Source organism: Cynocephalus volans, chromosome 1, assembly GCF_027409185.1.
Source record: "Cynocephalus volans isolate mCynVol1 chromosome 1, mCynVol1.pri, whole genome shotgun sequence".
NCBI classification, from domain to species: domain Eukaryota; kingdom Metazoa; phylum Chordata; class Mammalia; order Dermoptera; family Cynocephalidae; genus Cynocephalus; species Cynocephalus volans.
This window is the reverse complement of record NC_084460.1, coordinates 31,275,508-31,291,788: the sequence shown is the minus strand read 5'-3', so window position 1 is coordinate 31,291,788 and position 16,281 is coordinate 31,275,508. Positions and strand designations below refer to the sequence as shown.

General features: G+C 42.0%; 1 protein-coding gene and 1 pseudogene across 2 annotated transcripts in view; one reads left to right on the top strand and one right to left on the bottom strand.

The window, feature by feature from the left end:
- The window catches only part of CEP250 (centrosomal protein 250), a 47,557-nt gene extending 39,160 nt beyond the window's left edge, over nucleotides 1-8,397 (bottom strand). For both annotated transcript variants that reach the window (XM_063097814.1, XM_063097824.1), the window contains exons 1-2: nucleotides 8,328-8,397; nucleotides 2,591-2,703 (exon numbers count right to left, since the gene is read on the bottom strand). The gene's annotated coding sequence lies outside the window, so the exon portion shown is untranslated. The remainder of the gene's footprint in view (nucleotides 1-2,590; nucleotides 2,704-8,327) is intronic.
- Nucleotides 8,398-15,440: 7,043 nt separating this feature from the next.
- On the top strand, nucleotides 15,441-15,815 carry LOC134390565 (small ribosomal subunit protein eS24-like; annotated as a pseudogene).
- Nucleotides 15,816-16,281: the final 466 nt, after the last annotated feature.

The following is a 16,281-nucleotide window of genomic DNA, read 5'->3' as shown; positions in this document are numbered from 1 at the left end:
AAATGGCTCAAATTTATTCAGCAAACATTAAGTCTGGCAAAGCTGGGTTGGACAAAGCAAATAGGTTCCTTTACTGTAGGTCTCCTCAGAACCTTTAAAATACTAAGATAGACCCTAATCTCTAAGAAGTCGTTATGAAGAGCATCATTTCCCAAATTTAATTGACCATGAGAAAAGCTCACGAGACTAGTATTTCCTGGCACGCCTTTTGGAACTCTGCACTAAACCAAGAGCTCTTAGCTTATCATTGCATCCCTAGTGCCTGGCACAGTGACTAATACACTTTTGTCTATGAAACAGTGCAGATGCTTAGTCTAGCAGGGCAGACAGACACAATTACAATACAATGTGGCATGTGCAGTAATAACAGAGAACAGTATGGGAAAACAAAGGAAGGGCACTTAATCCAGCTTAGGGGGCTGTGAGCTGTGTGTATCATCATCATCGTAATTAATATTTGCTGAGTGCTGTGGGTCAGTTGCTTAGTTAATACTTCATAGCCATTATGTGAAGTAATAGTTGCTTAGTTAGGGCCGGCCTGTGGCTCACTCGGGAGAGTGCGGTGCTGATAACACCAAGGCCACGGGTTCGGATCCCATATAGGGATGGCCGGTTAGCTCACTGGGTGAGCGTGGTGCTGACAACACCAAGTCAAGGGTTAAGATCCCCTTACCGGTCATCTTTTAAAAAAAAAAATAAATAAATAAATAAATAGTTGCTTAGTTAAATACTTCACAGGCATTATGTCATTTTGTCTTCACAAGAATCTTGAAGCCTTCCAATGCCTTTCCATCACACTTCACTATTATAATTCTTTATATATGGATGAGGAAACTAAGGCTTAAAATGCTTAAGCAGACAAATGATTAAGCTTTGTAGTGATGAATATGCTCATTACCCTCTTTGGTCATCATAGATAGTACACACGTACTGAAATATAACTCTGTACCCCACAAATATGTATAATCAATATGTTTCAATATATTTCAATAATAAATAAATAAAAATAAAATACAATTATCTTAAATAATAAAAAATTATAACATCAAAAAAAATTAAAATTAAAAAAAAAAAAGGGAGAGGTTAGGCAACTTGTACCAGGTCACACAGCTGGCATTTGGACACAAGTAGTGTGACTCTCTGACAAAGAAAAGGGTTAGCAGGCACTTCAGGAAAGGGATCCAACGGAGAGAAGGAAGAAGGAACCAGCTGCAGCAGGATGGCAAACCCTCCTCAACCACCAGGAGTTGGGCCAAAACAATGCAAAGGGCTACCTGCAGGCAGGAGCAGCCAGCCTAACACTGACCTTCAGAGATATCCAGGAAAGGGGGAGGCATGGTGGTAAAGAAGAGTTCTGGGGGCGAGTCCAAGCTCTGTCTCTAATGGGCTCTGTGACCTCAGGCATAGCACTTCCCTTTCAGTTTCCTTATCCAAAAATAAGGGCATCCAGCTACATGAACTCTGAGTTTCTTACACCTCTAAAACACATAATTATCCTATAACCTGAGAGAGGCAGGAGGGGCATTCTGTCATTTTTAACACTAAGACTCCCACCAGCATGGTTAAGGAATATCTGTATTTCCAACTACCTATCAAGAAAACAGTATACGCAGCAAATGTGAATCTAACACTTGCACATACAGTAGAGGTTCCAAGGGCCCCAAATCCCTTTAATACACCAAAGTGCTGATTTCTTACACCCTGGCTCAAATGCCTCCTCCTATCGTGTCCTCCCAGATGAACGCAAGAAGAGTCCATCACTTTTATAGTTACACACACACAAAAATATATTCTAATATACATATTAATGTATATTCTAGCATATTACATTTTATCATCATTATTTGTCTATCATCTCTACTAATCTGTGAATACCTCAAAGGCAGGAGCTGTCAAATTAATTTTAGTTAGTGGGTTGCCAACAATGCACAATGAAGAAATGTGCGTGGGCCTCACTCCTGGCAGATCTAAACCCTAGGCCAGAGATTACAAATCAGCAGCCTGCTGGCTCTTTTCAACTATTGTGTAGTCTACCCATTGTTTTTAAGAATTCAAATTAGGTGCAACATTTATCATTGGGAGAATGCACACAAAAAACCATATTTCTGGCCTCTCTGGAAAATCAGAATATCTAGTGACCCTTGATATCCCCACAGGGCAAGGACTAGCTGTAGTTGAACAGAGCTTGCCCCCTTTAAATAGGGTATACGCTCTCCAGTTTACAGTACCTTCCTCCAATATACACTGCCTATTCTCTCTCACACATTGACAGCAGATTTCAGTTGTCATTTATCATTGCAACTGTGCTACTGTTTTTCTTATAATAGAGTTATAGAGGAAAACTCAGCTTACTAATTTAATTAACTCCTGGGCAACTGAAGATACCTGAGTTTGCAGAGCCTGTACTAGGGCATAAGGAAAGTGCATAAAGTAGGATGAGGAGAGTGGCACCAATAAAGGCTTGGTGGCCCCAATACTCGAGGCCACCTCTTCCTAGCCTGTGAACTGGGGTAATACAGCCTTCCCCCAATACTACAAGTATCCTCCTTTTCTGCCCTTCCTTTTCACCAAGGCTACGTAACCAACTTACCATGGCTCCATGAATTGCTGGCTCTGCTGAGTTCAGTGAAGCTCCATTTCTCTCTGCTGATTGGAGTCACAACTTTCCAGGAAACTGCTCCTACTCCAGGATTTCTGCCAACACTACCAACGATAACAGTAGATCTGAGTTGCTTCAAGGGAACTGAGGAGCCTCTTCTCTCCTAATACTGTGAGGGTCGAGCCAGGCTTTTGCACAGAACCAGGCTTTTGAATATAATAAGAGTTTCAGAAGCCCCAAGGGCCACCTCACCCTCCTTTGAATTCCTGTCCCAAAATATTAGGTTGAACCATATGAAACTACTAATATTTGCCCATTATTTTTTATCTAAAAGAATGGCAATTTCATGTAGTTCAATCTAATATAAGCAGCCCTGCCACCATTCCAAGAATTCTCATTAAATCCTCTTTTAGGATAAGGCTGACAGGAACATGCAAATATTTGGGAAGGTGATATTAGTACTACTTCAGCAAATAAATTAAATTATATTAGAATTACATGATTATTTTGCTTTAGCAGATAATGAAAAATTTTTAGAGCTATTTAGAAATTTAATCCAATTTAGGGCCAGCCAATGGCTCACTTGGGAGAGTGTGGTGCTGATAACACCAAGGCCACGGGTTCGGATCCCTATATAGTGATGGCCAGTTAGCTCACTTGGGAGAGCGTAATGCTGACAACACCAAGTCAAGGGTTAAGATCCCCTGTGGCTCACTCGGGAGAGTGCGGCGCTGGGAATGCAGCGGCACTGGGAGTTCCGAGGCCGCGGGTTCGGATCCTATATAGGGATGGCCGGTGCGCTCACTGGCTGAGCGCGGTGCGGGCAACACCACACCAAGGGTTGCGATCCCCTTACTGGTCATACACACACACACACAAAAAAAAAAGAAAGAAAAAAGAAAAAGAAAATTAGTCCAATTTTACAGATAAGGAAACTGAGGCTTACAGTGATTAAATAATTTTATTTTGTTCATATTTTGTTTGAACACATCTCAAAAAATGATTTGAAATTGTAGCAAATATACCATACTAACATAAGATGTTATTAATAGGGAAAACTGTATATAGGACCTCTCTGTACTATGCAATTTTTCTGTAAATCTAAAATTGTTCCAAAAAAGAAAATTTATTTTAAATAATGATTTGAAACATTTTATGATTAAAATAAAAAAACCTCCATAAAACTGACATTCACTAAAACAAAAATAAAAAGGGGATGACAGAGAAAAATTACATCAGGGATCTTTCTGAAACTGAAATTTTAGTTCTGAGCTCCCTCAAGGCACAGTTCAGCACCTTTTTTGTAACATACTATCAGATCAGCCAGGGAATAAACTAGCAGAGCAAAGGAAGGGTAGGTTTCAATGTCCCTCAGAATAGGAAAAGGTCAGTAACTGGTAAATGGTTACAGACTGGATTGCATTCAAATAAGACGAGTGTCAGTGTACTTTGTAAACTGTAAACCACTGAATAGATGTTATCATTACTGCCAGAAAAGGGAAAAGGTTTACTTCTTTTATACACTAATTTATCCCACAAACACTCATGAATTCCAACTCAGTATCAGGAGTCTCCTATGGTGGTATAGATAGGAATAAGACCTACTTCCTACTTTTGTTAGGAATCATAGTGGGAAGGGCAGGAACCTTACTAAAGACCAATAAGCTACCTGTGAACCTAGGGTGGAAAGTGACAGAAGGGTGATATAAATTATGACATAAATTAGTCCTCCCTCATGCAAAATACTCCAAAAGGAGTATATAAAAGAGAAGCAACACCACCTAAACTTGGAGTAGAGGCATAAATGCTACAAGAACTAAGGTGCGAACTGGTATTATTAAGTAGAATTTGTCACTTAAAGCAAAAAAAAAAAAAAAAAAAGCCACTTGAGGACATAAACATTTTATTTCCTGAGCAAAGAAACTATTGCTATTTGTGTGCAGAGACAATTTCTATTTCTTATTCCAGAAAAAAAAAAAAAAAAATAGCATGCAGCTCCTCATATAAGTCTCATAAGTGGGGTCTCTCTCTCTTCTCCTCCCACCTCTCCGGCCTCTCCCACTCAGTCTCCTTTGCTGGCTTCTCCTCATCTTCCCAACATCTAAAGGTTGGAGGCACCGGGACTCAGGCTTCAGACCTCTTCTCCATCTACATTCATTTCCTAGGTAATCTCATCCAGTTTCATAGCTTAAAGTAGCACTTGTACACCCATGACTCTCAGTGTGACATCTTCAGCCCACACATCCCTGTGGAACGCCACACTGCTATACTAAATTCAAACATCTATTTAACTTCTGCATATAGATCTCTCACAGGCATCTCAAAGTTAACTTGTCTAAAAGTGAGCTCATGCTCCTCTGATCTTCCCCATTTCAGTAAACGGCAATTCCACTCCTCTGCTTGTTCAAGTCCAAAGCTTTATAATCATACTTACTCCATTCTCCCACACTCTACAACAAATCTATTAGCAAATCTGTTAACTCTACCAGATCCTATCACTTTTCAACCCCTCACTGCCATCCTGAGCCAAGCCACCACACTCTCTTGCCTGGTGTGGTGGTTTTAAGAGATGCCCACAAATTCTTTAATACTCCCCCCTTCCAGAGATGGAGCCTTGACTGTGGGCTGAAATAAAATTAAATGAAGCGGAATAAGGTAGAACTGACTTCTGAGACAAGGCTGTAAAAGGCACTATGGCTCCTTGCTTACTTACTTGCTCCCTCCCTCTCTCTCCTTCAGCCTTATCAATCTCTCTGTGGGAAGCCACCTGCCATGTCCTGGGGCCACGCAGGCAACCTTCTGAAGAGGCCAGACATAATAACTGGGGCCTTCTGCCAACAGCCCCGTGAGACAGCCATCTTAGAAGCAGATCCTCCAGGCTTAGTTGAAGCCTTTCAGATCCTTGCAGCCCCAGCCCTCAACTTGACTGCAGACTCATGAGAGATACTAAACCAGAAACATCCAGCTAATCTGTTCCTGGATTTGTGATCTATCTACAACAAATGTAAGAGATAATAAACAACTGTTGTTTCGAACTGCTAAATTTGGGAGTAATCTTTTGCACAGCAATAGATAACTAAAACATCTGTATTACTGCAAAAGCTTCTTAGATGGCAGTGAGGCTTCCTAAATTTTGTTTTTTCTTAACAAAGTAGTCACAGTGATCCTTCTAAAACATAAAACAGATTATACCACTCAGAACCCTTCAATGGCTAGAGTAAAAACCAAAACCCTCATGATAGCCTATAGGGCCCTAATTACTCGATCCCCACCCCCAACTGTTTTAATTGCATTTCCTACTCCTCTCCCCTTGGCTCACACCCCTCCAGGCACACGGCCCTCCTAACTGTGCATAGTTGGAACACACCAAGCCCCACACCCATCTCAGGGTCTCTTCTAGCAGCTATCTTCATGATTTGCTCCCTCATATGTCTCTGTTCAAATGTCACCTCAGGAAATTGTTCCCTAACCACCAATATAATACCACCACCCCTTCAAAAAAACTAAAATAAAATAAAGTATTCCTATTTATCTTACCAAAATGCTTTATCTGTCCCTATCTAATTATTACATGTAATATACCTCCCAGAATGTAAATTATGCACAAGTGCAAAAACATTATCTTATTGAATGCTCTATTCTCAGCTAGTAAAATTGCCTGGTATATAGCAAGTGCCCATTAAATATTTAACTGACTGCCTGAATATAAGGACATTACCTAACATGATCCATATTATCACCAAGGGTCTTGCAAAATGCTGACAGTTCTATATAACCATCTAAAAAGCAAAAACAGACCAAGTACAGTTTGCACAACACTTTACTCTCACAACAATCACTTCCAGACTTCATTAAAAACCCTTTAAAGGGGGCCGGCCCATGGCGCACTCGGGAGAGTGCAACGCTGGGAGCGCAGCGCCAGTCCCACCGCGGGTTCGGATCCTATATAGGACTGGCCGGTGCGCTCACTGGCTGAGTGCGGTGCTGAGGACACCACGCCAAGGGTTGCGATCCCCTTATCGGTCACGAAAAAAAAAAAAAAAAAAACCACAAAAACACAAAAACCCGGCCGAGCCCGTAGCGCACTTGGTAGAGTGCTGCGCTGGGAGCGCGGCAACGCTCCCGCCGCGGGTTCGGATCCTATATAGGAATGGCCAGTGCACTCACTGGCTGAGTGCTGGTCACGAAAAAGACAAAAAAAAAAAAAAAAAACACACAAAAACCCTTTAAAGGGAGAGCGTGGTAACACCAAGGTCACAGGTATGGATCCCAGTACTGGCCAGCTGCCAAAAAACAAACAAACAAACAAAAACCCCAAACAAAACAGAAAACCCTTTATCATTGTCCTCATTTTACAAAGAAGAAAACTAAGACTCAAAAAATGGAAAAGCGGGGGTGGGGGTGGGGGGGGTGTCTTGGCTGATTAGCTCAGCTGGTTAGAGCATGGTGCTGATAACACCAAGGTCCAGAGTTCCATCCCTGTACTTTGCAGCCACCCAAAAAAAAAATTTTTAAGTAAAGATGAATCCCAATCTGATTCCAAATTCTATGCTCTCTCCATTACATTAGACGCCTCCTAATGCACGAACTATGAAACCACAGCTGTGTGAGGGGCCCTTCCTACTGAGTGTGAAGTGAGCACATTTAGGTCTGCAGCTTTCTGATGGAAAAGGAGCAAAGAAAGGTAGAATGTGGCTGAAGGAACAGTGGGCGCACCATTACCAGGTTCTGGCCTTGGTTTGTTATGAGCTCGCTCTGTAAAATGGGAATATCAATTCTCCCTTCTAAGCCTTCTCGAGATCATAATCCTGGTCTCCATAACTCATAGGGCTAATGTAAAGATCAATTCAACAGACATTTATTAAACCCAAAGGTCTAGTGAAGACCAAGTGAAGTTATCACACGCCCTGGCGACAGGCAGTTTCCCAGCGCCACCCACTAATTACACCCACTTGTGGGACTCAAATTACTTCATCTATGAGATGAGCGCCTCAGTTTCTTCATGTGTTAAAATACGAAAACACAGAACCCAACTAACAGAATTGGTGTGAGGGTTAAATGAACCTTTACGTATGCATTTAGTGCACCTGACCCTTTTCTACTACTCGGTAAGTATTAGCTATTATCATCATCATCATGTGCTAGACCCTGGGATATAGAGATGAAAAAGGCAAGGTATAACGTCTAACGAACGAGCTCACGGTGTCAAAGAAGGGCAGGAAAAGTAACTCGCGGAATAAATGCAAAAGCCCAGAAGCGAGATAAGCTGCGCCTGCAGAACGCGGCTGGGAAAGCTTTCCGCGAAGTGATATTCGAGTTGGGTCCTGGAGCATGAGTTCCAGGGTCTGGCGTTGGGGCGGGCCTGGGCTTTCGGACAGATCACGTGCAAAGCCGCCAGGGCACAGGGGGCTGCAGAGGTCCGGGGCGCAGACAGCGAGACGGGCGGGAGAGCGCAGCGCCTTATCCGGACCCCGGGGTTTGTCGGCTGTTGGAAACGAGGATCGGGAAGTTCTCTTTCTGCGCCGAATAGTGCCCAGAGTGGTGGCGGCAGCAAGAAGCTGAGGCAAGCCGGCCGGGAGCTTGCCCCTCTCCGGGCCGCGGGTTCCTTCCGAGTAACGGGAGGCCGCTGCCCCAACGGGATTCCCTGCGGCGCCCCAGGCAGGTCGGTCTCTGGGCCTCAGACCGTTAACCCGGGCCCCTCCCGCCTGCCCCTGAAGCCCCATCTTACCACGCTCGGCTCCCGCGGATTGCCGGTGTCCCGCACCGCCGCTGAGGCCCAGCTGGGGGCGGGGACCCACTGCCCGTCTGAGGCCCAGACCCCGCCCCCCCAAACTCCCGCCCTTTGGGAGGGGCCCGCCCCGCAGAGTAGTGCGCCTATAGGCCGCTGTGCCGGTGTAAGGGCCTCCCGCCATGTTGGGTACTGGCAGCTAACTTACCAGAGAGGCCCAGAATGATCGAGGGGATTATCTTGAGGCGTAAGATCCCGCGCCAGAAGTGGGGACATTCGGAGTCTTTGGATTCGAGCAAGGGACGTTTTGGGAACAGAAAAAAACTTGCATTGCCATCATCCCTCTTTTGGCTTCAGAGTTACGTGCTGCGCATGTGTACGGTCACCTAGCTCTAAGTGCGCCTGCGCACTGCTCCAACCACAAATCCGAGTGCAATTACAACTGCGTGTAAACTACGGGAACCGGCGCGACTGCAGGGCGACCAGTTGTAGGGGTTTATCACTTTCGGACCCCGAAGCTCCGGACAGCTTCAGGCAACACAATACTCACAGCAGTTACTTAGTGTCGTTTGGAACACAGCACCCTGTTCCGTCTACATGTCTTTGCACGGTTTTACCTTTGCCTGAATGCCCTACGTTGTCGGGAGCTACAGTTTGTCTAATTTTCTGCTTAAGCCTGACTTCCTCTGGAGGATTTTTTCTTCTCTAAGACCTAGGCGTTACTCCCATAGCATTTTGTGCATAAATTATCAATGCATTTTCTTAGAGTTGTAAATTCCATTTACCTGCCTCTCTTCCACTCAGTTCTCTATTCTTAGTAGTAGTTTTTAAAAAATAATAAAACTAGGGAACTTTTAAATGCAGACTCTCGGATTCCACCCCCTAGGAAATCAGTAAACTGGGAGGTGGAACCCTGGAATCTGCTTTTTAGCACATACCCCAGGTGATTCTGATACATAGTGAACACATCTTAGGAAGCATTGTATGAAGATTGTGAGCTCTTTGAGGGTAGCTACTGTGACATGGTCATCTCTGACTCTAGCACTCAGACCAAGGCCTGCTACAAAATAGGTGCGAATAGATGGATGGATGAGTGGATAGCAGGAGTGAAACAGGCATCAGGCCTCCTGGTTAACCCACAGCCGAAAGGAACCCGAGAAAGGAACCCTTTGTTATGAGCTATATTGTGTCTTTCTCCTGTAAAAACACACACAAAAAGTTCTTAATAGCTACTTCGAGAAAAAAGAGAAAGTGGGGAATAAAGAGGGAAGGAAAGACACTGATTCTGAAAGGCAAACTATCTGGAGAGGGAGGAAGAAACATCTCTAGGCACTGGGCAGACAAAAAGATGCAAAGAGTCAGTGGTGTAGGAATCCATCCTAGGAAAATACTCCCACAACAGGCACTGTGCAAGTATGTTCCCTGCAACAATATTTGAAGTTGATAAAAACGAAACAACCTAAATGTTATACACATCAAGCTCTTTTCTGTCTCAGGGCCTTTGCACATACTCTACACACCAGACCACTTTTCCCCCAGCTCTTGGCTTAGCTGGTACCTTACCCTCCTTCGGGTCTCATTTTAAATGATAATTCTTTAACTAGTTCCTCTCTGACCATGCTATCTAAAGTAAAGCTTACCCTATATTTTTTGTCACAGTCCTCTGTTTCTGTCATAGCACTTTCTACTTATTATTTTGTTTACCTATTATCTTTCTCTTCTTGTAAAATTTAAGCTTCATGAGGATAGGAGATTTTGACTTATTCCTAGCATTTCGCACTGAGCCTGAAGCATGGTAGGTGCCAGATAAGTATCCATTGAATGAATGAATCAAGGCAGACTGAGTGTTACAAAGTTTAATGACATAAGATCTATCAGCAAACTAGATAATGTATTTTAAGACTCTGAGGAGTAAAAAGTACATTTCATACTACCAAAACATACCACCAAAAGGTAAATGGAGCAGAAGAGAATCAAAACCAAACAGTAATATTTGATCTTAGTAAAGGGGGATTCATTATTCATTCCCTTATTTATTTATTCATTCACCCAGAAAACATTCATTGAATGTCTATTATGTTTTAGTATTGGATAATAACACAATGCATTAACAGCAAGTTGGAAATTGTATTAAAACAGTATAATAAAGTAGTACAACAGTACTGATTGGGCCAAAGCAGAAGGTAGAGTTAGCTAATGTGTGAAAGTGGGTGACATTGTCCCCAGAGGTTCTCTAGGTGCAGAGTGTGCATCAGCCTTCAAATGTCCTGCAAAGTTCTGGGAATATTTGGGACATATGAACATATCACTTGAATTGCTTGGAGCCCAAGAGCACTTTGGGAAAAGACTTAAACCAGACACAATTAAACTCTGGCCGTGTTCAGACCTGTCTGATGAAACAGACTGGAGAGAAGGCCTCACAAGAGTCTGGATTGGAGGGAGAGACAATGGATCAGTTGAAAGGAAACTATCCCTGGTCCCCTCTAGGTGAACTGGGCTTCTTCCTTTACATCCTAAATTCCATCTCTGGGAATATGCCTAATATCCCAACCCTCTCCAATAGCTATAATATAGATCCTGTATCCCAGCCTTGCTCATTATTTATAGATATTCCACCCATCCCAGGCTGCATGAACTAAATGACATTCCTTTTTAAAATTATATATGTGAAATTTCAAAGTGAGTAAATCATCATATGTATTTTTTTTAACAGCTAAAATCTGTTTTAAAGTTTTTAAATCCCTTATTCATTGCAAGAATGTAAAGCAGTCAAGAGACTGAATGGTAGAGAATTTGTATGGAGATATGTCTGGCTATGAGTACCTACCTCTCCTTGGGAAAGATTGGTGGGGATTCCTCAGTGGGCAGCAACAAGAGACAAGCCTGCTCAATGCTTTGGTGACAGACCCAGGAGAGTGCTGCTAAATTAAGGTTGGCCTGCTCTCCCAGAATTTGTCAGGGAGTGTTTTCTGTAGGCCAGACATGGGCTAAGTGAGAAGAAAAAAGAGAGCCTATATAGGCCCATCCTAGGTCCTGTCCAGTAGGGCCTTCTAGAGGGCTAAAGGGAACCCAGGAAGAAGCAACTAGATAAATGACCATTGCAAATAGAGATGTCTTTGCTAAGAGAGCTGCAGGAGAGGGACCCAGAAGAGAACACCCGAAGAGCCTATAAAAGCACCCCATGATGCTTTGATGATGGGCAGAGACAGCTATACACTTCTGTGAGAGCCAGCAAGCACAGAGCCAGCTACGATACTAGTTCAAAGAAGACTTTTTCCATCCCTTTCCACATCCTCGTCTCCATGTCAAAACCTTGAGTGGTTAAAGTGAGCTAAGGATAACAGAGGAGGGAAATAGAGGGGGAAAACAACCATTTTCCTCTTTCTTGCAATAAAATAACAGTCTTAAGTAAAGACAGGGACACCAAAAGAATACAGTCTCTTGTAGTAGATTGTGAACAATTTGCTGAGTCCATCTGAGTCTATTCATTCATCATTAAAAAGATATTGATTGAGCAGCTCTTATGTGCCAAATCCTGAGACAGACACTGGGAGGGACCCAAAGAACAACACAAGACCCTGTCTAGGGCCTCAGTTCACAGACTCACATGGGAGGCAGGCATGTAAATGAATATTTTGTGCATGGATAGTGTGGTAAATTCTGTAAAGAGGGAGTGTCTGGCTTCACAGAGGCGGTGATGTTATAACTTGATTGTGAAGGATAAAAATGCTGAGCACAGTGGGAAGCCATTCCAAGCCGAGTGTTTGCAAAGGCACAGCAGTGTGCTAGCACATGGGATGTTTGGGGAATTCTGGGAACTTCCTCTGGGAATGCCTCTGACTGATACTACCACCTGGCTGAATTGTGTAAATCTCCTTGGACTGGATAATTAGACAATAATACAATACCTTCCATCAGATGGATATTTTCCCACTGGTCCTGACTGTGATTCTGTGGGCAGATCTAATTCCAGTTCTAGCCTCTTTCTACTGAACAGGTCAGTCTCTAAGTGACCAGCCCACCCAAGCTTGACACTCCTTGAAGGAAGTGGCATCTTCTTGCCACTGTTCAGGACTTGGGCATTAAAAGATGGTTGGTCACAACAAAATTCAACATTCGTTCGTGATAAAGACTCTACAAGTTAGGTATAGATGGGAAGTATCTCAACATAATTAAAGCCATATGTAATAAGCCCACTGCCAACATCATCCTGAATGGGGAAAAGCTGAAAGATTTTCCCTTAAGAACAGGAACTAGACAAGGATGCCCACTCTCACCACTCCTATTCAACATAGCGTTGGAAGTACTAGCCAGAGCAATCAGAGAAGAGAAGGAAATAAAGGGCATCCAGATTGGAAAAGATGACATCAAACTGTCCCGGTTTGCAGATGACATGATCCTATATATTGAACAGCTTAAAGCCTCTACAAAAAGACTCTCAGAGTTGATAAATGATTTCAGCACAGTAGCAGGATACAAAATCAACACACAATGGTCAGCCCGTAGCTCACTTGGGAAAGTGTGGTGCTGATAACACCAAGGCCAAGGGTTCAATCCCTATATAGGGATGGTGCTAACGACACCAAGTCAAAGGTTAAGATCCCCTTATCAGTCATCTTTTATAAAAAAACAAAAAACAAAATCAACACAGAAAAATCAGTAGCATTTCTATACTCCAACAGTGAACATGCAGAAACAGAAATCAAGAAAGCTAGCCCATTTACAATAGCCACCAAAAAAATAAAATACTTAGGAATAAACTTAACCAAGGATGTGAAAAATCTCTACAATGAGAACTACAAACCACTGTTAAGAGAAATTAAAGAGGACACAAGAAGATGGAAAGATATCCCATGCTCTTGGAATGGAAGAATTAACATTGTGAAAACATCCATACTGCCCAAAGTGATCTACAAATTTAATGCAATCCCCATCAAAATTCCAATGACATTTTTCTGTGAAATGGAAAAAACCATCCTAACATTTATATGGAATAACAAAAGACTATGAATAGCCAAAGCAATTCTGAGCAAAAAAAAAAAAAAAAAAAGCTGGAGGCATAATACTACCTGATTTTAAACTATACTACAAAGCTATAATAACCAAAACAGCATGGTACTGGCATAAAAACAGACACACAGATCAGGAAATAGAACAGGGAATCCCGAAATCAACCCTACACCTACAGCCATCTGATCTTTGACAAAGGCACCAAATCTGCACACTGGGGAAGAGACTCTTCAGCAAATGGTGCTGGGAAAACTGGATATCAATATGCAGGAGAATGAAACTAGACCCATACCGCTCACCATATACTTAAAACAACTCAAAATGGATTAAAGAAGTAAATATACATCCTGAAACAATAAAACTTCTTAAAGAAAACATAGGGGAAACACTCCAGGAAGTAGGATTGGGTACAGACTTCATGAATACCACCCCAAAAGCACAGGCAACCAAAGGAAGAATAAACAAATGGGATTAAAAAGCTTCTAAAAGCTGCACAGCAAAAGAAACAATTATCAGAGTTAAAAGACAACCGAGTGGGAGAAAATATTTGCAAAATATACATCTGACAAAGGATTAAAATTCAGAATATACAAGGAACTCAAACAACTTTACAGCAAAAAAAACAAGTAACACAATTAAAAAATGGGCAAAGGAGCTGAATAGGCATTTCTCAAAGGAAGATATACGAATGGCCAACAGAGACATGAAAACATGCTCAACATCACTCATCATTCGGGAAATGCAAATCAAAACCACACTGAGGTACCATCTCACTCCAGTTAGGATGACTAATATCTAAAAGACTGAGAATGATAAATGCAGGCAAGGTTGCAGAGAAAAAGGAACCTTCCTACACTGTTGGTGGGACTGCCAAATGGTGCAGCCTTTATGGAGAATAGTTTGGAGGTTCTTCAAATAATTAAAGATAGATCTACTATATGATCCAGCTATTCCACTGCTGGGAATATATGTAGAGGAATGGAAATCATCATGTCAAAGGGATACCTTATTGCAGCACTATTTACAATAGCCAAGAGTTGGAACCAGCCCAAATGTCCAACAACAGATGAGTGGATATGGAAAATGTGGTATATCTACACAATGGAATTCTACTCTGCTATAAAAAAGAATGAAATACTGCCATTCGCAGCAACAAGGATGGACTTAGAAAAAATTAAATTAAGTGAAATAAGTCAGGCACAGAAAGAGAAATACCACATGTTCTTCCTTATTTGTGTGAGCTAAAAATATAAGTAAATAAGTACACAAACAAATGGGGGGGAAGAAGACACAACAATCACAATTCCTTGAACTTGTTAAGATGAGTGAACAGATATAATGTTGATGGGTGGGAGGGGGAAGAGGGAGAGGGAAGGGAGGAATTGGTAAAGGGACACAAAAATCAATTACATTGTATATTGATAAAATAAAATAAATAAATAAATAAAAATAAAAGACAAAACTACTGAAAACAGAAAAAAAAAAAAGATGGTAGGTCACAGGACCAGTTCTATTTCTAAGAAATGAGCCCTTAATTGTATTCTAACCTGAGAGTTTATTAGCTGGCTCATGTGACACAATGACTGAACTCTAAGATTCTGCACAGGAATCAGGCAGAGGAACACGGCAGAAAGAACACTGGACTTGAGTCAGATACAAGTCTGACTCGTGGGTTTGAACTCCTGGCTCTGCCTGGTGTCCTTGAGCAAGCCATGTTCCCTCTCTGAGCCTTAAGTTCCTCAGCTGCAAAATGGGGATGATAATACTTAACTAACAGGGTTCTTATATGCAAAGTGAGAGATGGACTTAGATGGAGGGAGGCAGGAGCAGAAGGAGTCCAGCAAGAATGTGAGGTTTCTGAGCTCAAGAATTACAATAAGGCAGCCTTGTAACACCAAGGTCAAGGGTTCAGATCCCGTGCCGGCCAGCTGCCAAAAAAAAAAAAACGATAATAGGAATGGTCAACCTCGCTTCCTGGGCCATGCTCCCACGTTGGCGCTGCCCCAGATACTGCAGTGTGCGTTGATATAACTGGTGGTCGAACAGTGTCTCTTTTTTCCTCTCTTGCTTCCTGATGATTGATAGTCATCGTGAGTGACAGTAACTATCCAGACCAGGAAGTTCATGACCAATCCACTATTTCAGAGGAAACAAATGGTCATTGAAGTTCTTCACCCTAGGAAGGCAACAGTACCTAAGACAGAAATTTTGGAAAAACTAACCAAAATGTACAAGACCATACAGGATGTCATCTTTGTAACTGGATTCAGAACCCATTTTGGTGGTGGCAAGACAACTGGCTTTGGAATGCTTTAAGATTCCTTGGATTATGTAAAGAAAAATGAACCGAAATATAGACTTGCAAGACATGGCCTGTATGCGAAGACCTCAAGAAAAAAGCGAAAGAAACGCAAGAGGGTGAAGCAAGTCAGGGGGACTGCAAAAGCCAGTGCTGGTGCTGGCAAAAAGAAGGAGTGAAGATTCTATGGTGAATTTATCTGCAGTGATTAATTTAATTAATGATTAATTTAATTTAATTTAATTATTACATTGTTTAATGTATAAAACATAAAAAAAAAAAGAATGACAATAAGGTTTCCAGGTCCCTACTTGTTAATAGTGGTTACCTCTGGGGAGAGAGGCTGGGGTGGGTGGGGAGAAGGGGACTTTCTCTTTTAATATTATAAACTTTGGCATTGTTTGAATCTTTTTTTACAATAAACGTGATTTAATTTTGTAATTAAAATATGTTTGGTGCAAATATAGTATGTCAATAAAAGTTTTCAAAAAGCTTATATCACTATATTGCATGGAAAATCATCCAGGAGACTAATAAGAGTGGTTGCTTCTCGGGAGGACTGAAAGACCCAGAGTTTGGGGTGGGAGGATGATTTTTTCTTGTGCACTCTTTTGTAACGTTTGATTTTTTTTATTATGAATTCAT